This window comes from Pan paniscus, chromosome 22 (assembly GCF_029289425.2).
Source record: "Pan paniscus chromosome 22, NHGRI_mPanPan1-v2.0_pri, whole genome shotgun sequence".
Classification (NCBI taxonomy): Eukaryota; Metazoa; Chordata; class Mammalia; order Primates; family Hominidae; genus Pan; species Pan paniscus.
In genome coordinates this window covers 30,423,400-30,448,290 of record NC_073271.2, presented here as the reverse complement: position 1 = coordinate 30,448,290, position 24,891 = coordinate 30,423,400, and the positions used below count along the sequence as shown (strand labels likewise).

General features: G+C 42.3%; 1 non-coding gene across 2 annotated transcripts in view; it reads right to left on the bottom strand.

Annotated features, from left to right (window-relative positions):
• Positions 1–1,911: 1,911 nt before the first annotated feature.
• Positions 1,912–24,891, bottom strand: part of LOC106634235 (uncharacterized) — a 147,243-nt gene continuing 124,263 nt past the window's right edge. For both annotated transcript variants that reach the window (XR_001337609.5, XR_010111093.1), the window contains one exon: positions 1,912–2,909. This is a non-coding gene — a transcript (uncharacterized LOC106634235). The remainder of the gene's footprint in view (positions 2,910–24,891) is intronic.

The window sequence follows — 24,891 nt, the reverse complement described above, 5'->3', positions numbered from 1 at the left end:
GGAGAGCAGCAATAGGAAGGACAGAAGTGCCGGAAGAGTGTGGGGAATCTTTCTTAGGAAAAACTACTTCTGAGGATTCCTGAAAGGGCTCAAGCCTTGGAGGGTGTCTCTACGCTCTATGCCAGCCATGAGTACTAGAGAAGCAAAAACTGGGGGGCACATGTCCAGGAGGACAATTCAATAATGTTTCAACTTCCCTGCATGCACATCAGTGCTGAGAGTAGCCAGATGTCTCCCAGGTGCCCAAAGTTGCACAGAAGCAATAGAGAGCGTGCCAGCTCTTAGAAGCTTTCAGGGCCCCGGGAGGATGCTGCGTTGACATACGTTGCTGAGGACAGGGACCTGACAAGAATGACAGAAGCCTCAGGGTGCACCAGGGTGCATGGAAGACAATGAATGGTAACCTGGTGCCAGCCTCCTGCTCCCCAACCCCCAGAAATCATCAGCATTCCAGGGGAAGGGAGAACAGGGCAGGGAGGAAGAATCTGAGATGACTCTGGGTTCACCAACATTTTAGTTTTCACCATGTAGCACAGTAAGAGCTTGTAACAGAATGTAAAATTGGTTATTTTAAAAATTAAAATAATGAACATTTCTGAGTTCATGACCTGAGATTTGTGCCACATATTTAAGACTAAAAGGAAAAAGTAGAGACATTGAAACAGACATAAGAAGGTAAGACAAAAGCCAGGAGAGGGATATGGATGTCACAGAAGTCAGAGGAGGAAAGAAATTCCTGAAGCATGGGTGGCGGTCTGGGATGCCAAATGCCACAGGGCCAGGGATGAGCCACAGTGTCTATGTCGTGAGAAATGAGGCAGTGGGCTTTCAAGGGACAGAGGCCATAAATACTAACAGTCAATGCTTCTCTAGACTCTACCAGCTGCCTCTGTCTGCAACTTGTCATGCATCTTGAACTTGAGGAGATATGGGGGCATGCACTTTTTTTTCAGGGAATCTGCCACTCTTGCTCACAGACCATTTAGCCCTTTTTCGAGCCTGATACAGGCTCATGATCAGCAAATGTGACCAGACACAGAACATACATTTATAAGCATCGATGAAGAGGATTCAGCCCAGTTTCATGGTCCTAGAGAACTTCTAGTCATCATGATCCATCAAGACCAGTATGGGAAGCTGCCTAAATGCAATGCTTTAAAGTGGAAGGTGCAAAGGGAGGTCAAGTAAGCCTAGGACAGTCATTAACTGATCCTGCACTGTGACCAGATTTGGTCATTGTGTTGATCAGGCCAATGAATACACCCAGGTCGAATGTCAAACAGACACCCATTGACTGTCTGTATAACATTGGAAAAATCACTTACTTCCCTCGGTCTTCTCTTTCGTAAAGGAGCCATTCTGCATTCTCAGAGACTTATTCTGCTCTCCCATCTTCAGTGCTTGGGAGCTGTCTGTTGGTGTATTATTGTTGAGTCCAAGGTACTATAACCATTGATTCCCAGACCATAAAGAAATGTTTTCCAGTTGGCGTGGGTTTGGTAAAATGAAAATTCCTATGCACTGCCTGGGGAATGTGATTCTGGAGGAAAATTTGGCAATAAGTATCAAAAGCCTTGATGATATCATACCTCTGACTCAGCAAACCCCTTTCTAGACATTTATCTAGGACAGGGGTGTCCGATCTTTGGGCTTCCCTGGGCCACATTGGAAGAAGAATTGTTCTGGACCACGCATAAGATACACTAACACTAATGATAACTGATGAGCTAAAAAAATAAAAAATAAAACTAAAAACCTCATAATGTTTTAAGAAAGTTTACAAATTTGTGTTGGGCTGCATTCAAAGCCATCCTGGGCTGCATATGGGCTGCGGGCCATGGATTGGACAAGCTTGAGCTAGGAAATCATCATGGATATATGCAAACATATGAATAATCATGGACATATGAAAACATGACAAGGGTGGATGTTTATTGCTATGCTGTAGACAGTAAGGGAAAACTGGAGACAACCTAAATGTCCAACAATAGGAGATAATTACAAAATTATGACACATTCATACAACAGAATACTATGCATAAAATTATACTGTAGATGACTATTTAATGACATGGGTAAATGTGTACACTATGATGATGCAGGGCAGGGGTTACAATGAGATCTGATCTTTGGAACATCATTTGTTCCATTTATATGAATAAATATAACGGAAAGGATGTGGCCTAAATGTTAGCAATGCTGTCCTCTAGGTGTTGAGGTTAGAGGTCATTTTAATTTTGTTCTTTGTGCTTCTCTATGTTTTCTGCAATGAATGTGAACTATGTCTGTAATCAAGGTTTTAAATATATATTTTTATATAGGGCATTTTGCACACAGCCCCTTTTTATATTCTGATGCCAATGAATCCTTCAAAAATGTTTCAGTAAATGTTCAAGACCAGCCTGGCCAACGTGGCAAAACCCCTTCACTACGAAAAATACAAAAATTATCCAGGCATGGTGGCATGCACCTGTTGTAGTCCCAGCTCCTTGGGAAGCTGAGGCAGAGAATCACTTGAACCCGGGAGTCAGAGGTTGCAGTGAGCCGAGATTGCACCACTGCACTCCAGCCTGGGTGACAGAGACTCTGTCTCAAAAATATATATATATATATATATATGTATACACACACACACACACACACACACACATATATGTGTGTATATATATATACACACTTGTATGTATGTATGAGTAAATGCTTCATCAACAAAGGGCGTTTTGTTTCTGTCTGGCTCTGAATCTTTTGGAACGTGGTTTATTTGATGTTGGGGAACTTTAGGTGAGTTCTTTCCAGATACTTGGGATGTTTTCAGTAGAGAATGGTGAGAGTAGCTGAAGGTCATTGCGTTTGATTGAAGGACGGAGGGAAATGAGTTTCGTGGTAGTTCATACTCTTCTTCTCTTCACCTGTAATGCAAACAGTCTACAGTCAAGTTTACAATAATAATTATCAGCTATACAAACAGAAGCCAGAGTGGGTATCTGTCCAGGAAGGTTGCATAGCTGATGATGTTTTTGTAAATAAAATTAAAAAGCGTTATTTCTACATGCCAGCCACGGAAATAGTTCTCCTCTCTAATGGATTGTTGGCTTTTTGCATCCCAAGATGTTAAAATGTAATTGTTATAGAAGAAAAAAAAGAGGTGAACACTTTGTAACTGCCTTCTACTTTCTAAGACCCAATTAGTTAAAAAATAATGAGCAGCCTCTCTGCCAGTGACCTTGTACTAAAAATCCTGGAAAATATAAAGACATGCTGTTCCAGTTATCTCACGCTATGTGACAAAAAATTTCAAAACTCAGTGGTCTTCAACAATGATTTTATTATGTTCTGCATTCTGTGGATCAAAAATTTGAATAGGACTCAGCAGTGATCATCTGTCTGTGATCTGTGATGGTCTTGATCATCAAGATTTGATCCATGATGGTGTTGAAGCTGGACTCACCTGTAGGCTCTTCACCTCTGGACCGGGTTGACTGAAGGCCTGAGTTTGGTTGGGACTGGTGGCCAGAGCACCTACACATGACCTCTCTACATGGCTTGGGCTTCCTCACAACATGGTGGTTGGATTCCAAGAGGGGGCATCTGAGAGGAAGTGTCTAGGAAAAGCAGCAGAAGTTGCATGGCCTTGCCTCTTCTAGCTTCAGAAGTCATGCAGCATCTCTTCTCCTGCATTCTTTTGGTAACAAGCAAATCACCAATTCTAGTCCAGATTCAAGGGGAGAAGAATATGACTCCACCTCTTGGCGGCAGGGTGCTATCTCTTGATGGCTCCTCATTGCAGATGACCACAGATGTGAGATGTGTTGCATGTGTCTTTGGTGCAAGGCCTTCTTGACAGTAACAGTTGCTCCTGAACTTCTTGTGGCTGTTAAGATGTGGTTATATTGGCCAGGCATTACCAGAGCTTCTAATTTTTCAGGAGAAGCCTGCAAAAATGTTGATTTTTATCTGAAATCTCTCTTTTTATAATGTTGGCCATTGTATTCATTCATTTTGCATTGTTATAAGGGAATACCTGAGGCTGGGTAATTTATAAAGAATAGAGGTAATTTGGCTCACAGTTTTGCAGGCTGTACAAGCATGGTGCCGGCTTCTGCTTTAGTCAAAGACCTCAGGAAGCTTCCACTAATGGCGGAAGCCAAAGGAGAGCATTCCTGTCACATGGTGAGAGAGGGAGCAAGAAGAGAGCAGAGAAGGTGACAGGCTCTTCTAGCAACCAGATCTCATGTGATCTCATCAGCAAGAACTCTCGCATCACCTTGGAAAGGGGATCGGGCTCATTCATGAGGGATCTGCCCCTATGACCCACACACCTCTTACATTGGGGATCACATTTCAAATGTGAGGTTTGGTGGAGACAAACATCCAAACCACATCAGCAAGTAACTCCAAACATTCTAAGGATGCTTCCAAGCTATTGGCCAATGTCACTTCTTCCATAAAGTTTCCACTTAATTCCTTATTAGAGTACCTATGCTTTCTTTAAGTGGTGGCACTTTTCTTTACCCTATTCTTTTCAACTTTTGGTATGGAATGTGAAGGAGAAAAGGTGAGAAATAGAGTGTCACTTAGAGAGGGAGTCAATGCCGGGAGCAAGGTGAGGATGACATTGATGGTTCTAGGAAAGAAGCAAGGGAAGGACCAGGGTTTTAGAAGAAGAGCATGACAGGGCAGGGGGAGGTCATTCCTGACTAGGAGAGAGGCTGTGTCTGCTTCTCTGAAGGGGAAGGAGGGAGGAGAAAAAGTGTGCACAGGAGGGCTTGTCCAATAGGAAACAACACTGTTGAGCACAGATTATGAGCCAGGCATTATCCTGGGTGCTCTCTAAGCACTGGGGACATCAGTACATGCATCATGATCCCTCATGGGGCTTCTAACCTTTTAGTGGGTTGCACTATCTTCTAGTGGGCCCAGGTGTCTGCTGAGAATAAGATGGGAGGTGGTAACTGCCCAGAGGGCCCAGGGGAGCCCTGGAGGCAGGAGTAACCGCCATGGGCAGTGAACTAGGAGCTCTCTGGAGTTGATCATCAGTTGTGCAGAAATTCCAGCCTTGCAAACAGGCACCCATGAGGAAAGTCCTTCTGAGGCTTGGAAGGAGGGACCTGCTAACATTTAAGGTGCTCCTGAGTTGAGGATTAAGGACAGAGAAGGCCAATGGAGTGAGCTGTGTGTGGCCTTTAAATGGTGGGGCTCCAGGAGAGCTCAGGGTGGGGACAGACCCTCTAGGGCACCGGTTTCTCACGGGAGGTTTAGTGGAACAGCTGTGACACAGCCCAGAGGCCGTGCCCATCTGCAAGCTGTGTCAAGGGCCAGTGTTGTGCCTGCACTCTGGCAGGCTGGAGGACAGGTCGGCCTTGTCATGAGATCATGTGGGCTCATCCCTCTGAGGAAAATGTTAGCTCCACAGGCAGTCAAATCACATGTTAAGAATGCGGTAGAGGCTGGGAGTGGTGGCTCATGCCTGTAATCCCAGCACTTTGGGAGGCCGAGGTGGGCGGATCACGAGGTCAGCAGATCCAGACCATCCTGGCTAATACGGTGAAACCCCATCTCTACTAAAAATACAAAAACAAAATTAGCCAGGCGTGGTGGCGGGCACCTGTAGTCCCAGCTACTCGGGAGGTTGAGGCAGTAGAATGATGTGAAACCAGGAGGCGGAGCTTGCAATGAGCCGAGACTGCGCCACTGCACTCCAGCCTGGGCAACAGAGCGAGACTCCGTCTCAAAAAAAAAAAAAAAAAGAATGTGGTAGAAAACTGATAGTGCTAACGAACTCTTCATTTAAAAGGAGAAATAAAATATTCATGTGACTTTTATATTTGGTCCAATTATTAAGGACCAGAAGGAAAGGTAACAGCTGCAATTCAAATGTGTGCTTTCATATTCTGTAACCGTATAACAAGCAATTATTTTTCTCAAGGAATTTATTGAAAATGTTGGTTGTTTTTAAAAGAGGTGAGCACTTACAACCAGGTTGTAACAGGACCTGCAAAGATTCACAAGGAAGAATATTAGAATGTATCAGCAAATGAATAAAAAAGGGGCTAAACATGCGTTAAAATTCAAATCCAAGAGAAAAATTTTTCTGAGCCTACAGATACTGGATAATCAAATTAGATCCATTTCTGTGGGATTCCTTATGTAAGAGTATTCAAAAAGTTGTTTAGTTTTTGTGAAATGAGGCATACCTTCCCAAATTTTATTTCCAAACTTAAATTTGAACCTGGAATAAAATTCAATTCCTCACTCACCATGCTATGCATCTGTTGGAAGAAAATTTGAAACAAGTTTTCTATTGTACAGCAAAATCAATGCCAATTCATCCTGATGTTTCTAATCAACATGTCTTATTTTCTTCTCTGTTCCCATAACTTTTAATTATTTGTGGTACTCTCCCAACAAACCCTTCTGTTCTTCTCTTTAGTGTCTCCTTCTGGCTTACGATTTATAGATGTGGAAGTCATTTGAGGCTGGCTATCACTGATCAATTACTAAGCAGTTTTTTGGGTCTTCAAGACTCCCTGACATTTTAAAATGCAGAGCCCTGTCTTGTGGGCTTAGTAGTTCAGGTAGACTCTTTTAAAGAAAAGGTTATATTCTTAATTAAAAGAGAAACATGGAGCCACACAATTTCTTCATTTAGACTTGGAGAAAACAAATCATTGTCTTAGTGCCACTATCCCTGCTAAAATAATTTCCACAAATGCTGGAGGCCTCAAATATTTGATCGTTGTCCAATAATTTGACACTGGCATCTTCCCACCTGGGCTTTCAGCTTCAGACTGCCTCTTGTCCAGCCCTGCCATTTCCCATTCTTGATCTCTTTGGGGTTGTTTAAAATATATGGGTATATTTTCAGCTTCAAAAATATTGAAAACACTTCCAGTAAGTTTTTATAATTATTGAGGTTTGAGTTTTGGAGAGCAAACTTCTCAAATGGAGACCAGACCAGAGATATTCTGGAGAAACCAGCCGGTATTCATGCACCTGAAATGCTGGGGCCAGAATTGGGGCTGATGCTTTAATCCCAAACTGGAAACTTCCTGCTTGCCTCCTTCTCTCCCTTAATCAGAATGACATGAATTCAAAGGGATAGAAGCCCAGGAACTAAGGAGCCAGGCAATCTTCACTGCTCAATTTAGACAATTATGTGTTTGAATCCAAAGACAGCAGAAAGACACAACAAACGCTCAGGTTGAATTAATCCATTACATATTAGTGACTGGGTTGAAATCTCTTTTGCTCCCTGGCTGTAGTGGATCCAGGTGATGTGAGTTGGTAATATATTTTTCCATGACAATTTTTCACAGTGCTGAGTAGAGAAATGTAATTTTGTGGTCTCTCAAACTATTCCGCACCATTGCTTTTTGGCAAACAGGGAAATGCCTCCCCATAGCAGTCATGTCTGTGTCCCACTGGACTGAGTTTGCACAACAAAACAGAAAAGCCCCCAAACACGTGCGATGCAGCAGGCCCTTAGGTTTCATTCCGGCTTCAATCTTTCTCCATCGGAACTCCAAAAATGTCGAGGAGTGTTGTGAAATCTTCCAAACAAAACTGATTTTAATTCACTCTAGTCAAAAACAAACATACAGCACTGGGTGGGAGTGCAGTGAGGGAAAGGTTGTAAAATAATTGTCTTCCCTTGTAGGTGATCAGACACCCCCAAATTTAAGGATGCTGTCTGGGAACTATCACCTAAGATGTATTTACCCTCCTAGGAAATGTCAGGATTAGGAAATTGATTCATGACTGAAAGGAGAGGCAGATAGAACCCGGCAAGGCGATGAGGAGGGCTGTGCAGTGGATGTTCTATTGGAAATGATTTTAGGATAAGATGGCAACAGGTGGAGACGGGAGATAGGGTTTAAAGAAGAGAACATTCTCCAGAGATAAAACCATGGGGCTGGAGATTATGGGAAGAGAGAGTTAAAGGATGTTTGCATCTCCTCTCTTGACTCAGGACACTGAAGGACTTTAAGAAGGAGCAAGTTTTGTCAGCCACCTCAAAATGTAGAAAAATGAAGCCATCCCTTCCCCATATCCATTCTCCTTTACTTTCTTTTGCATTCACAGTCAGAGTTGAAGTGATTTCCTACAAAAAGTTTTAAGAAGAAATGGCTTCATACATAGAATATAATTTCAGAGAGATCTACTGGGAAACAAAGCCATTTTTCTAAATTTTTTGAGACAGGGTCTCACTCTGTTGCCCAGGCTGTAGTGCAGTGGCGCAATCACAGCTCACTGCAGCCTCTGCCTCCTAGGCTCAAGCAATCCTCTCACGTTAGCCTCCTGAGTAGCTAGGACTACAGGCGCTTGCCACGATGCTTGACTAATTTTTGTATTTCTTATAGAGATGGGGTTTTGCAATGCTGCCCAGCTGGTTTTGAACTCCCAAGCTCAAGTGACCCTCCTACCTTGGCCTCTCCCAAAGGGCTGGGATTTCAGGCATGAGCTACCGTGCCTGGATGGAAACAAAGCCATTTCATCAAAGAAGACAAGGACAATATAATTAGTTATAATTTAATTGAGCAATGCTTCTTCTGTTTCACCTTTGAAAGCATCTCTTGGACTCTGGTTGGTGATGGTTGTGGGTGGGACAGGTATCTCACCAACATATGCCCATAAAGCAGCTGGAGTCCATTTTGACTGGGTGGTACCAGTCATTAAATATTTTTCGTATTTGCTATTGATGCCTTTATAGTCTCTGTGAGAGTAGTGAGGTTTCAACAAAACAAAGAATATTTGAGCCCAGGAGGCTGAGCTTCGATCCCTGTTTCACTACTAACAGGAGAACGTGAGCTTCAGTTTCCTTTCTTCTTTCCTCTTTCCCACAATGATACACAACATCTCACATAACTCAGACACACCATCAACCAATCACTTCTCTAGAACGGAGTGCCAATAGCCTTTTTCATTCATCGGTTACTTCTCAGGCAGGTGAAAAGGAAACAAGCTGATAAACAGCAACCCAGTGGGGAATGTGTCTCCATAGCCTACCTCTAAGTCAAACTTCGTTAACCCACCTTAGCATTGAAATTGGCAAGCCATTGCTACTCCCTTATAAAATATGCAATGTTATTCATAAGGAGATCATGTGTCTTTATAGCAGCATGATTTATAGTCATTTGGGTATATACCCAGTAATGGGATGGCTGGGTCAAATGGTATTTCTAGTTCTAGATCCCTGAGGAATCGCCACACTGACTTCCACAATGGTTGAACTAGTTTACAGTCCCACCAACAGTGTAAAAGTGTTCCTATTTCTCCGCATCCTCTATAAATCATGCTGCTATAAAGACACATGCACACGTATGTTTATTGCGGCATTATTCACAATAGCAAAGACTTGGAACCAACCCAAATGTCCAACAATGATAGACTGGATTAAGAAAATGTGGCACATATACACCATGGAATACTATGCAGCCATAAAAAATGAGGAGTTCATATCCTTTGTAGGGACATGGATGAAATTGGAAACCATCATTCTCAGTAAACTATCGCAAGAACAAAAAACCAAACACCGCATATTCTCACTCATAGGTGGGAATTGAACAATGAGATCACATGGACACAGGAAGGGGAATATCATACTCTGGGGACTGTGGTGGGGAGGGGGGAGGGGGGAGGGATAGCATTGGGAGATATACCTAATGCTGGATGACGAGTTGGTGGGTGCAGCGCACCAGCATGGCACATGTATACATATGTAACTAACCTGCACAATGTGCACATGTACCCTAAAACTTAAAGTATAATAATAAAAAAAAAAAAAATTCATACCAAAAAAAAAAAAAAAAAAGGAGATCATGTAGCTCCCTCTTATGTCTGTTGAGGTATCAGTTTCTAACCAGGCATCCAGTTCCCCTCTGTATCTTTCCCTTTGGAGTCTGATAAGCATGGCTCATGAATTATGTACTTCTCCTTCCCAGGGAAGACGCCTCCAACTCCAAGCTCAGAGAAAAATCCACTGCCTGATATGAGCCTATCTTTCTGTGTTCTCAGGTTAGTTTCTTCCATATTACCAAAGAGAAGTTTAAAAGTTGAATTTCACAGACGTTTAGATATTTTAGGGTGATTTCTCCATATGAGGTTCATGAGTTTGCATTTGTGTAAGACGCCCTCTACATTTTTAGATCCAAAAACTTATTAATGCAGGATCGAAACTCAGTATCCTGGGCTGTCTTTACATTTTGAAGGACATTGCTGTTAAAGGAGCACTGAACTTGATTTGTGTTGCTCCAAAATTAGAACCAAGGGGTGGAGTCTACAGGAATAGTTTTCTTCTGAAAAATAAGGAAGAATTTTCCTTAATAGGTTAAGCTGCCTAAAAATGGAACTCCCTGCTTCAGGACAGTGGGGCCAGTTACTGGCCCTGAAAAACGGACACCTATAACAGTACTTCAAGAGGGTGGGGGCATCCATGGGGGAGGTGAAAAGAGAGGTTCAACACAGAATAGCCGATATGGTTCTCTCTAACTCAAAAGCCAGTGAGGACTCCCAACATTGAGGAGTCAGTTTATGATGCCAGGAAGTGGCTGGCTCTCTGGAAGACAGTGGATGCAAAATAATCCTTTCCTTCACTTGTTCAAGTCTTCCTTTGCTTCCTTCAGTAGAGGTTTTTTTTTTCAACTTTTATTTTAGAATCAGTGGGTACATGTGCAGATTCATTACTAAGATATATTGCGTGATGCTGAGATTTGGAGTACAAATGATGTCCTGCAGTAGAGTTTTATAGTTTATGATTTTATTTTTATAAATACCAGGGTTTTTGTTTGGTTTGGTTTCTGCTTTCTGAAATTTAGAAGTTACCATAAAATTTTAAAAATAACTTCCATATTCCTACCATTTAGAATTAACAAGTGCTAACTTTTTTGCCATATCTCCTTCTTGTCAATTTTTAGGAAGAAAAAAGGAAGAAAGGAAAGAAGGAATGGGGGAAAGGAGGGACGGAGAGAGGGGAGGGGAGGGAATGGAAGAGGAGGAGTGAGGCAAGAAGAGATATTAGCTCATGTCCCCTAAACCACCAACCTCAACACCCATGCTTCTCTGCATCTCCCCAGAAACTAAATGATCATGTATCCATTGCATTCCTTAAGAATAACTTTTTTCTAGATACATATGCATTAATTAAAACACATGTTGTATGATTTTGTTTTTAAAAATACACACGTACATTGTCTGTAAATATCCCATCAATTTGCATCTTGCTTTTTATACTCTACCTTGTTTTTAGAATCTATTTAGGCTGATATAAACTTCATATTTATTATCAATTGTTATGCGGCGTTTCATTACAGGAAAATACTACATTTTATTTATTCCTTTCTATATCAAGGGATCATTTTTTTCCCTGCTATTACCAAAAATGCTGCAACAGACACCATTGTGTATAGGACCCTCATGGAAATATGCAGAAGCTTGTTCAGTGTGTATCCCAAAGCACAATTCCCAGGACATAGGGTAGGCACATTTTCCATTTTCCTAGATGCTGTCAAATTTCTCTCCAATATGCCTTTACTAATTTACATTTCCAGCAACAATTTATGAGAGTACCATTTCCCCTAGAACCTTGCCAACAGTTGAGATCGTTTGACAACTTGATTTTACCAGTACCATGGGTGGGATATGGCCTCTCTCTGTTCTTCTTCTTTCCCTTCCCTGACCTTGAGCGTCTTTTTGTTTTTTATTGGCTATTCACATTTACTCTTCTGGCAGCTAATTTATTTTTTCCTACTTTTATTTTTCTTATTCTGTGTTTTATATACAAATTCCTAGTCTATTTAATGTGGCTCCAAGCATCTTTTTTAAACTTTTGCCAACGGAAGTTTTTTTTTACACTTTCTGTACAGAATTTTAAAGTTTGAAGTGGTTGAATTTATCTCTTTTTCTTTATTCTTTGGGCTTTGTGAGCTCCTTTTTTAAAAAAAAGTTTTCTCTATTTTAAGATCATGTAGATATGGTCCTTTATTTTCTTTATTCATTTTGAAGTATGTTTTTTACATTTTGGTCTACTGGTGTAAGGTGTAGTGTATTTTCCTATGTGTAAGTTGTATGGTATGAGGTAGGGACTCAGTTGCATTTATGCTGCCCCTTCTTCCCCAGTCCCCTACCCCCAACCCTGTAAGATTTTTATGAGAGAGTTTCTGCCACTCAAAGAGCTGGCCTGTTCTCATCTTAGCTTAATGGTCTTTGGAATACACTTCCTCTGGGCCAGAAGGTGACTAAGTGATATAGTTCCAATTGCTGCATATTGCAGTAAACTTGAGTGTAAACATGGATAATAGACAATAGTCCTGACACACCACTTAAGTAGTACAGTCCTCTCTTCTTGGCTTGTACAGACCTCTCTTAGCTGTGCTTAACATAGGTGTTATGGGCTGAAATGTGTCCTCTAAAATTAATATATTAAAGCCCTAAACCACAGTACCTCAGAATTTAATGAAAGATGGGGCCTTTAAAAAGGTAATTAGGTTAAAACGAGTCCATTAGGTTGGTCACTAATCCATTCTGACTGGTATCCTTATAAGAAGAGGAAATTTGGACATACAAACACCAGGGATTTGTATGTGCAGAGGAAGGACCATGTGAAGACACGGCAAGAAGACAGCCATCTGCCAGCCAAGGAGAGAGGCCTCAGGAGAAACCAACCCAGCCAGTATCTTGATCTTGGACTTCTAGTTTCCAGAGCTGTGAGGGAATAAATGCCTGTTGTTGTAGCTGTCTAGTCTGCAATATTTTGTTAAGGCAGCCCGAGCAACCTAATACAATAGGATAATCCCCAGCAAAGATAGACAAAGATGCTTGGAGTCAGATGCAGTTAGATTTAAACCTCCTAACATGAACGTTTCACTTAGCATAGTGAGGAATATGTGTAAAATTCATACTACAAGCTCACCTGAACAGAGAAAGGCAACCAAAGAAACTATATGAGGTCCAATGAAACAGTTCGTTTATTTCTCAATAAGTTGGTCTTTTTTTCAAGTTAGCAGGCAGGATCTGACCCATACCCGATAGGCTGTATTAACTTCCTACTGTCATTGTAACAAATTACCACAAATGTGGCTTAAAACAACACAAATATATTATCTTACAGTTCTGGAAGTCAGAAATCCTGAAATCAAGGGGTTTTTTTGTTTGTTTTTTGGTTTTTTGTTTTTGTTTTTGTTTTTGTTTTGTTTTGTTTTGAGACAGAGTCTCACTCTGTCACCCAGGCTGGAGTGCCGTAGTGCAATCTCGGCTCACTGCAACCTCTGCCTCCCAGGTTCAAGTGATTCTCCCGCCTCAGCCTCCTATAGCTGGGATTACAGGCAACTGCCACCATGCCCAGCTAATTTTTGTATTTTTAGCAGGGAAGGGATTTCACCATATTGCCCAGGCTGGTCTTGAACTCCTGATCTCAAATGATCTGCCCGCCTTGGCCTCCCAAAGTGCTGCAATTACAGGCATGAGCCACCATGCCCAGCCTTGAAATCAAGGTATTCACAGGGCTGTCTTCCTTTTAGAGGGTCCAGAAGAGAGTCCATTTCTTTGCTGTTTCTAGCCCATCGAGGATGAGTGGAGTCCTTGGCTTATGGCCTCTTCCTCTGTCTTAAGAGTGCATCACTCCAACCTCTACTTCCAGGGTCTCATCCCCTTCTCTGACTCTCCTTCTTCCATCTTTTAAGGACATCTGTGATTACATTGGGCTTCCCTAGTTAATCCTGCATCATCTCTCATCTCAAGATTCTACATCACATCTGCAAAGTCCCTTTGGCCATGTAAGGTAACACACTCACAGGTTCCAGGGATTCAAATATGGAGTTCTTTGGGGGCCATTATTCTGTCTACCGCAGTTGCAAAACAGTTCAGTGAAATAATTGTAAAAGAAAATAATCCTATTATGTTCAAAAGCAGAGAATTTGAAAAGAATGGAAGCATTGAAAGCCTTCTTGCTTTTTAACTCAACAGAAGAGCTTTTAAATTGGTTTTTAAAAAGCTGTCTATTAGTACCAGAAGTTTTTCAAACTAGTTTCTAAGTCCTTGTTAAACTTAAAAGGTGTTGTTTTGGTTAATGTTCTGTTTGGTTTGAGCCCTCTGCGGAGGAGCTTTTTTCCACATTCAGTTGGATTCCATCTGCCAATGTGCAAATGGGCCTGTTTCCACTTAGTGTTGCCCCAAGGAAGACGTGTCCCAAACTACTGAAAATGCCTCCTACCCCCAATTTCTCTCCCACAGCTTATGCAACAAGTGAGAGGAAGGCCCCAAGTCGGAAGGGCAACGCTGTCGGGGACATAGGGAAACATAAGCTTCTATGGCCCAGCAAGATTCAGTTCCTTCACTGCTTCTGTTGTTGACCCTCTCAGGCAGCGTGGGCAGCAAGTTCTCACTACCAAAGACCTCCAGTGTCATGTGGATAAAGTGAATGTCATGAACTGACAGCACTATATTACAACCTACCTAGAGCACTGAAGACACATGGGCGAGAAAGCCGCCTGCAGGCACACTGCGATGAACACACCTGTGCATTTGCCAGAAACCATACTGGGAGCTTCAGACACAGACAGAGCTCCATCAAGCGCAGCTGAGTGATGGAGAAGGGAGGGCTACTTGTTCTGGAAGGCTGTTGCATTCTCAGGGGACACATGTTAGAACAATTTGCTCCCCGGGCTATCAAGAGGCCATGTTTATCCGCAGCTACTGCTTATGCTGTACTTCCAGAATGGCAAGCTGCCTTGATCATCTGTGTGTGTTTCTACAACAGATGTGAACTCTGAATGCATACACGCATCTGACTGTGCATGTGTGTGCCAGTATGTGTGTGTCACTGTGTGCCTGTTCACCTGTTTAAATCTGTGTGTTTTCTCATGTATATGCTAGTGTGTGTCTACAGGTAGGTCCTTCTCTTGCAAAGATTCCAGAGATGGGATCTTCCAGCTGCCCTTCCAGCCTCTCCAGGCTATCTTTATTGACTCCCAGAGGTGCAGGTTTTGGTCTAACACCAGCCTTCCCGGCAAACCACTCCTGCAGTGCTTGGGGAGGCAGGAAATGCCAAAGGCATGAATTCCTTTCTTCCTTCCTTCCCTCTGGCCCCTCTGCAGTGGGCATGCCCATGCTTTCAGAAGTAGGTCCTCCTTCCATTCCGCGCCCTCTAAGCCCCAAGAAGCCATTGCTCCTGCCTCTATCCTGGGGCCTAAGGTCTCTTCTCCAGCCAAGCAGGGACACACAGAGGGGCAGGCACCTGGCCTAGACCTTGTGTGTGACTTGAACTTGATTGTTTTTTTCGGCGAGTAACAGCTACTCCAGAGAGATAGCCAAGGTACCATCTCATTCCATTCTGCAAACTCCTTTATTTAAAATTAATAAGCTGAATTTTTTAGAGCAGTTCTAGGTTCACAGCAAAATTGAGTGGCAACTTTAAGAATTCCCATACACCCCCTGCCCCCTCCATACAATATTAATATCTCCACCAAAGCCATCTATTTGCTACAATGACCTTACAATGACACATCACTGTCACCCAAAGTCCATAGTTTACATCAGGGTTCACTCTTGATGGTGTACATTCTACGGGTTTGGACAAATGCATAACGACATGGATCCACCTTATAACTTCATACAGAACAGTTCAGTTTCACCGTCCTGCAAATCCTCTGTGCTCCACCTATTCCTCCCTCCCGGCTAACCCCTGGCAATCACTGGTCTCTTTACAGGCTCCATAGTTCTACCTTTTCCAGAATGTCATGTAGTTGGAATCGTACAGTATGTAGGCTTTTCATATTGGCTTCTTTCACTTAGCAATGTACATTTAAGGTTCTTCCATGTCTTTTCATGGCTTGAAAGCTCATTTCATTCCTGGATAATATTCCATTGTCTGGATGCACCACAGTTTATTTATCCATTCACCTACTGAAGGACATTTTGGTTGCTTCCAAGTTTTGGCAATGATGAATAAAACTGCTATAAACATCTGTGTGCAGATTTCTGTGTAGACATAAGTTTTCAGTCCCTTTTGGTAAATACCAAGGAGCACAATTGCTGGATTGTACGACAAGAGTTTAGTTTTGTAAGAAAATGCCAAACTGTGCAGATTCCTTTTCAATTTGGCATTTCTGCCTCACTTTATTTTTCACAAAACTATTTATTAATATGCAGTAATAGTAGTAATAGTAGGCGCTTGAAATCCTCATGGGATAGCACTCTTGATTCTTCCAGAATTCCCCAACTCAAGAATGTGGAAAATTTGTACAGGCTCCTGGCGCCTTCCCGAATCATATTTCCATCGGGAGTTAAGTGCTTCCTGAGCGTCTCGTACACCACGATCTAGCTGCCTCTTCAACTTGCACAAAACATCTAGCTCTTGCTTGAGAACTGCTTTTCACACACATGAAAACTCTAAGTTTTATAATTTCAAAAGACTTTTAATAGTCAAGGAGAGGAGATCCACACACCACACTGGGTTGAAGATGGAGGGTGGTAAATGATTTGTTCCCAATACAAGCTTCATGGTGTAATTAGCTCATATCAGTGCCTCAGCCAAATGAGGGCTTCTGAATCACACAGGGAAATTCGAAACTTCAAATTATAGGTCTACAAATTCTATACAGTACCTTTTTAAAAAGATCTTATGAAGTCAGTTCATATTATTAACCTGATCTAATCTGAGAAACATGCTATTAGCCTATCCTCCACATTGCACAGTGGCGTAGTGACAATAAACAATAAGAATACTGAGAACAGTATAAAAAAACACTGATTCATTCATTGAAAAAAAAGTATTGAAGAAGCATTTCTGGTTCTGTTGGTTTCTCCATTCAGAGATGAGGAAGCAGAAATTGGAAGTGGTTGGTTACCTACTGGTGTCCCTGGTAATACCATGCCACCACTCCCAAAGAGGCCACTCAAAATGCTATAGATGATATTTAAAGAAAATAATTTTTTAAGCACAGTTGAACTGGCTTCAGAACAAGTCATGCCTAGGAGGTCAGAAACTTTGAGAAAGCATTAATCTAGAGAGAAGAGCTAAGGCTGAAGGCACCGGTCACCAAGTGGGGCATGGGCCATATCTTACTGGCCTGGCCCAGGTTTCAAGGGAACATGCGGGCACCAGGGATTGAGGAGATGGCTGGGAGACCCCTCATATAAGGCTAAGACCACTAAAAAGCAGTACCTTCAGGAAATGAACCACAGACCAAGTACCTGCCCCTCCTTGCCTGTCAAGAAAAGAACTTGCCTGTTTCCACCTTGGGAACTGGCAGGAAAGAAATGTGTCACCTGACAATTTCTAATAGCAAACCAAAATTCATACTACTTGGGGAGCTCTAAAGCCAACAACTTATATAAAGGAGCATCCCCAGGCATCCAAAAGAAACTACCGCACTGCCTTATTGATACTAGGCCTCAAAAAATTATCACAGATAAAGTTACAAGGAATTAGAGGTCAGGATCAAAATTTACTAACCTCATGAAGAAACAGGCCATCATGAATAAAATGAGCCATCATGAATGAAAATCCACAGAAATCATAAACTGCAGAATCAGACCTTCGAAGACCATAGATATTGGAAAAATCAACATGGAATATGAAATAAACTCATATGAAAATGTTTCAGGAAATAAATGAGGTGATTGAATAAATGATGAAGATATAAGAGACTATCAAAATATGCAGACTTGATAAGGAGCCAACGAGGACTACTAGAAACAAAAGATAGACATGAATGTGGCACAGAGAGACACAGGTAGAAAATATATAAGCAGCTAAGAGTCATGGAGGATAAAAAGTGAGACAGTCTAACATGTTACCAGGTCTGAGTTTCATGAATTGGTAATAGAAACGATGTAGAAAAGGCAGTATTTAAGAAGATGATAACCGTGAATCTTACAGAATCGATGAAAGATATCAACCCTCAGATTCAGAAAGTCCAAAAAGCACCAAATTAGATAAGTACAAAGAAATCCTCACTTAGAGACATCACTCATGAGACTGTAGAACAGAGGTCAGCAGATCCTGCCACCTCGATGAAGTTTCATGGGAACACAGTCATGCTGTTTGTTTAGGCGTTGTTTATGACTGCTTTCATACCACAATGGCAGAGTTAAGAAGTTGCAACAGAGACCGTATGACCTGCAAAGCTAAAAGTATTTGTTATATGGCCTTTTACTGAAAATGTTTGCCTATTCCGGTTGTAGAATATCAAAGAGGAGATACTGATTATTCAAATCATATGACAACTTAGCAGCAGAGTTAGAATTTCATCTTAGGTCTCTTGACCAATGATTCTCAAAGTTGGTCCCAGAATAAAGACCAGCAGCATCAGCAGCACCTGGGAACTTGTTAAAGGTGCAACTTCTTAATCCCAGCACTTTGGGAGGCCGAGATGGCCGGATCACTTGAGCCCAGGAGTTGGAGACCAGCCTGGGCAACATAGCGAGACCCCATCGCTACAAAAAAATACAAAAATTAACCAGACATGGTGGCACACGCCTGTAGTTCCCACTACTAGGGAGGCTGAGGTTGGGAGAATTGCTTGAGCCCAGGAGGTCGAGGCTGCAGTGAGCTGTGATTGCGCCACTGCACTCCAGCCTGGGTGACAGAGCCAGATTCTGTCTCAAAATAAACAAATAACTTCTTGAGCCCCATATGCCTCTGGAAAGATTCTGATGTGTGTGAAAGTTTGGGAACTAATGCTCTTGACTAGTTTACTAGACCAGAGGTTCTCAACTTTCTAATGATTTTAAGAGTTCTCCATTACAATCACCTGCAGAGCTTTGATAACAATACCATTGCCTGCCCTTACCTCCAAAGACTCCCACCTAATAGGGCTGGAAGCGGGCCTGGGCATTGGTATTTTTAAAAAGCTTCCCAAGTGAGCCCTGTCCTCATTCAGGTAAGAACCACTGCATTACAGGTGACTGCCTTCCTTATTTTATCACTGGTGAAACAAACATGGAGAAAACCTGACAAATTCCCAAAACTTTGTGTTGGATATGTTATTTATGATTATGCAGACTAAATGAGAACAATTTGGGGGTGGGGAGGACTATTTTGCTGAGTTCATGGAACTGCCTAAATAAGTCAAAGTCAAATAAGTCAAAAAAAATCCCTCCTTTCCTTTCGTCTCCCTCATCTCCCTCCTGGAAGAGGAGCTACTGGGCAGTGAAATAACCAAATGTGAAACTGTCTGAATGGATAGGGAAGCATACTTCATGAACAATCCATTTTATTGTAAACAATTGTCAGATAATGTAGGGTTTTGGTAATGCCCACCTACATGAGCAAAGGATAAAGGAACTGAGAAAGCTAAGATTTGGCCAGGCGCAGTGATTCACACCTATAATCCTAACACTTTGGGAGGCCAAGGCGGGAGGAACACTTGAGCCCAGGAGTTTGAGACCAGCCTGGGCAATGGAGCAAAACTCCGTCTCTACTAAAAATACAAAAGACATTAGCCAGAAGTGGTGGTGAGCGCCTGTAATCCCAGCTACTTGGGAGACTGAGGCGGGAGGATGGCTTGAGCCTGGGAGTTTGAGGCTGTAGTGAGTTGTGATCATGCCACTGCACACCAGCCTGGGCAACAGAATAAAACCCTGTCTCAAAAAAAAAAATCTGTGATTTGATGGGTTAGGAAACCTCAGCCCAAACTCTTCTGCCGTGTAGGTGCCCGAGATGAGGGCAGTGGGGGGCAGAGTACTTATGCTAAAGTTCTCACGGATGTGGAGGGCTAGCAGGGGAAGGCAGACACCCTCCTGTCTGTTCACCCCTGATGACACTGACCTCTGCAGAAGGACACATCTCTTGCGGGCACAATATCTACGAAGGCCTGCCCTGCCCCCACCCACCCTCATTACAGGATCACTGCCCTCCTGACAGGCAACCTGAGAACCAGGTGACACCCAGTCATCATTGTCTTCTTGGCTTTTAGGTAAACGGGGCTATTGGATCAAGTATTTCCTTGAGAGAGAATAGTAACCCTCAGGGAAAGAGAAAGAAGGGGCTGAAAATACTGCTGCTTCTTGAACAGGAAATATGGGACCTGAGTCACCTCAGGATCTTGTTAATCTCCTGACTGGTTCGGTAGGTCTGGGTGGGGCCTGAGACTCTGCATGTCTAGCAAGTTCCCAGATGAAGGTGATGCTGCTGGTCGCTGGACCACACTTTGAGTTGTGAGAAGCTAAAGTATGCTCCCCAGGCCAGGACCCTAGGGAAATTTCTCTCCACAAGCTTCCTGCAGCCTCTAGCTGCTGACCGCAAGAGCATGCCACAGTGGACGCCAAGGTGTGCCCAAGGCTGGTTCTCTGTAGTTTCCACAAGTGTCCGGATCAATTGCCCTTCCCAAGCTTGGTAAAATTCCACTGGTGTAAACAGGAATGCTGGGAGTTCATCAAGTTTTTCACCTAAAATTTCAAAATTGCATAATGTTGAACCACCATAAAAACGAGTGGTTGCTATAATAGAAAAGTCCACAAAATGGCCACAGTAATTTGCATCTTCATAGTTTATAGGCAAGAAGTCTTCAACTTGAGTTGAGGGAGAAGTAAAATAAACAGCTGGGGTTCTTTTTACCACTCACCAGGATACTTATGCACTTACAAGACTGATGCCGGAAACCACATTTTCTTCTGCTCTGAGTTTTCACCCATTCCCTGGGAGCTAAAGTTGGTGGCCATCATGGCACTGTGAGTGTTTGTTTAAAGCTCACCACACACTTGTGGGGACCAGATCTGGTTCCTTGTGGAAACCTTGGATGAGACAATTGTGAAAAATGTCATGAGCAAAACTTGGGCAGGAGGGGGAATGAGGGGGCTGGAAAACACCAGAAATGGAAGACAGACAGACCCCTAGGGTCAGAGGAAGCCATGGATCTCTGCTTGGGGGACTCCATACCAGAAGGCCAGGGAGCCTGAGCACAGACAGCTGATCTGAATCCAAATTTTAGCCTAAGGCAGAGTTCAGGATGGCAGTAAGGGGAGCAGGGGTCATGCAGGATGATCACTCACTAGGTTGGGGTAAGCAAAATGTCTGGCATGGGGAGCAGGGTTAGGAGAGAGAGCTGGTCAGGCAGCAGCTGGGATTGGATCACCGATTCCAGGAGGCAGGGGGGTAGCTGCCAGGTGACCTGTGACCTGTCCCTGAGAAACTAGGTTCTCACCTTGGCAGCTCCACCAGAAGTCCATTCTCTCTGGGGCTTAAAGAAGTCCAGACCACCATGGCCATGGATCTGGAGTTCCCTTAGCCCCTCTCTCCAGCACTACTACGTCCTCTTGGTGTCTGACGAAGCCCCCGTGGGGAGGAAGACAGGTGCACAGGTTTACACTGGGGGTCTGTCTCATTGGGTTAGACCAGGCAACAGGACATTGTGGAGATGTGGCCACTGGGGACTGGGAATTCACTTCCAGAAGTTCATTCCCTGAGAGGTGGGATACAAACTGACAAGGTTCTTGCTGTCACCCTGGCTGGTCACTGGAATAGTTCAGGGGAGTGTTTAAAGAAATAATGATGCCCTGGCCCTATGCCCAGAGATTCTGACTTAATTAGTCTGGGGAGGGTCTCTGGATGATCCTAAGGCCCAACTGAGGCTGGGTCAGAGGAGCATGGGGAGGTGAAACAGGCAACCATTCCTATGCCTGTCACTCTCCCTCCCTTCTCTTTTTATGGGAAAGCCATCCTATGACTGTGTAGTGTCTGGCAGTCTTTGAGTTTTTATCCATAGATGAGGAATAATAAACCTTGGGTTTATTTATTACTTTTTCCACTAAATACTTTTGAACACTAAGTTTTTAAAGTCTTTTTGCTTATTTGGCAATGACTAATCACTTGCGCTCTACAAAGTGCTGTTCCCCAAGGGAGAGGCACAGAATGTCAGGAGATGACAAGAGTGGGGAGAAGAAATGTTGAATGCCCACTCAATGATGGGCATTGTCACCTGCTCACAGTTGTGTGGACGCGGGCGCTGGTCCTGCCCTCTTCCTTGAAAGTGGATGTCTTCCTGGGGACTGAGTCATTTGGTAAAGCCCCAGGAAAATTAAATAAAATATGTAAAGTGCTCAGCCTCATACTTAGAACACAATAAATGCTCATAAATCATGGTTGTTTATTTCCAGGGCCCTCTGTACGTCAATCCAGCCTGCCACTCTGTTTTCCTACCATAGGAAGGTAAGTGAAAGCTGTCAGCAGCTTCGAGACGAACGTTGAATAAGTTGTGAGGAAAAATGTAAAAAGAGTCAGAGATACAAATCTTTAGATTTTAAGAAGATTTGGGCTAAAAACAGATGAACAGTTAGAAGAACCTTAATTAGTTGCAGGAAAGTGTCATGATTCTGGAATGACAGCCTTCTCTGGTTCCTGTCAGGGACACCAGAAGCACAATGACAGGAATTTGGAGGAGAGGTAGAATTAAGCCACTTTCCAAAAGAAATTTAACAACCAAAAAAAAAAAGGAGGAGGAGGAAATATTTGTAGTCAGCATTTTGGTGTGACTTTGTCACGTTCAGTCACTGGTCTGATCTAGGCTATAATTTCTGTGAGGGCAGGGGTATTCTCTTAGGTATCCTTGTGCATACGATGTCTGCCAAATGGGAGAGAACCAACAAGTGTTGAATCAGTGCAGGAGACATTACTCGGTATTTTCCCCTCACCTTACCTATCAATTTAAGCATTATTCAAATTTTAGTTTTGCATGGTAAGTCAGTGGATAGCTTTTTAAAATTAATATTGCTTTCAATTGACAAATCATAACTGTATACATTTGTGGGGTACAATGCAATGTTTTGATATATGTGTATAATGCGGAATGATTAAATCAAGCTAATTAATACCTCTATCATCTCACTTCTCGTTTTTTGTGGTGAGACATTTGAAATGGACTATCTTAGCTGTTTTGAAATATACATGATATTATAATTGACGAGAGCTGCCCTGCTGTGCAATAATCTCAATCACTTATTCCTTCTATCTAACAGAAACTTTGTACCCTTTGACCGACATCTTCCCATTCCCCTCAGCCACCCTTTCCCCCAGCCTCTGGTAACCACCATTCTACTCTCTACTTCTATGTGTTTGACTTTTTTAGATTCTACATATGAGTGAGATCATGTGGTATTTGTCTTTCTGTGCCTGGCTTACTTCACTTAGCATAATGTCCTCCAAGTTTATCCATGCTGTTGCAAATAAAATAATTTTCTTCCACGGGTTGGGCCTCAATCAGAAGGACTTGGGCCCTCCACAAGCGGCGCCAGGGAGTGGGAGGCTGAGGCGAGTGGATCACAAGGTCAGGAGTTCAAGACCAGCCTGATCAAGATGGTGAAAACCCGTCTCTGCTAAAAATACAAAATTTAGCTGGGCATGGTGGCACATGCCTGTAATCTCAGCTACTTGGGAGGCTGAGGCAGAGCATTGCTTAAACCCGGGAGGTGGAGGTTGCAGTGAGCCAAGATCACGCCACTGCACTCCAGTCTGAGCCACAGAGTGAGACTCCATCTCAACAACAACAACAAAAAATCATGAATCATATTTATTTGTGTATATATGCCACATTTTCTTTATCCATTCATTCACTGATGGACACTTACATTGATTTCATTTGTTGGTCATTGTGAATAATAAACATAGAAGTGCAGATATCTTTCTGACAAACTGATATATACTCAAAAGTGGGATTGCTGGATCATAGGGTAGTTCTATTTTTAATATTTTGAGGAACCTCCATATTGTTTTCCATCATGGCTGTGCTAATTTACTTTGCCACTGACAGTGTGCAAGGGTTCCCTCTTCTCCACATCCTTGTCAACACTTATTTTTCATCTTTTTGATAATAGCCATTCTAACAGGTGTAAGGTGATGCCTCATTGTGGCTTAATTTGCATTTCCCCAATAATTAGTGATGCTGAGCATTTTTTTTTTTTTGATGAACCTGTTGGCCATTAGTATGTCTTGTTATGAGAAATGTCTGTCAAGATCTTTTGCCCATTTTAAAAATCAGGCGAATTGTTTTTCTTGCTATTGAGTTGTTTGGGTTTCTTATATATTTTGGATATTCACTCCTTATCAGATGTATGGTTTGCAAATATCCTCTCCTACTCTATGGGTGTCTCTTCACTCTATTAATTGTTTCCTGCGATGGCTTTTTTAGAATGAAAACTTCTTGTCCCTAGTTTGGAGCCCAACTATTAAATTCCTCAAATTGCTAAGAAACTTCATTATTGTCGATGACTCTGCAGTCACCTGGTGTGGAGATGCCAGGAGGACATGTGGTCATGCGTTTGGAAGAGTTTTATAAACTAAATAAAGCATCATCACTCATCTCCCACAGAATACGCTCTGATCATTAAAGGAGACTTTTTAAAAATCTTTAATGAGAGCAAGATGATTGAATATACTTCATTATTTTTGCAGGTCTTAGTTTTATTATTTGTGAAACAACAAAATGCTCGTTTTAGAGACGTGGTTTTACTGGATATCCTGACTAAAAAAGTTACTGTCCAAATACAAGAGATTCATGCACATATCTGTACGTACTTACTGGGTCAGAATGCTCATTATCCAATCCTTTATACTAACCACCATAAAGGTTTTCTTGAAATTGGACTAGTCATTTTCTTTTTCCCTGATTCAGTAAAATTTTCTTGCAATCTAGTCAGAGGACACTGACATTTTAATATTTTTAACAAATACATTAAAAACACTAAAATTCTTCCTCCGGAAGCTTTTTGAGCAGACTAAAAATTGTTTCCCATTTGAAAAATACACAGATGATGAATTTTTATAGTAACACGTCATTTTCAACAATACAGCAAAGTAGTGGAGATATTTCTAAGCATTTTGTTTCCAAAATGCTTTCTCCATAGGGTGATTTACTCTTGAAAATCAGTAATGTTCTTACTCAAAGTTAAAATATCCCCTTT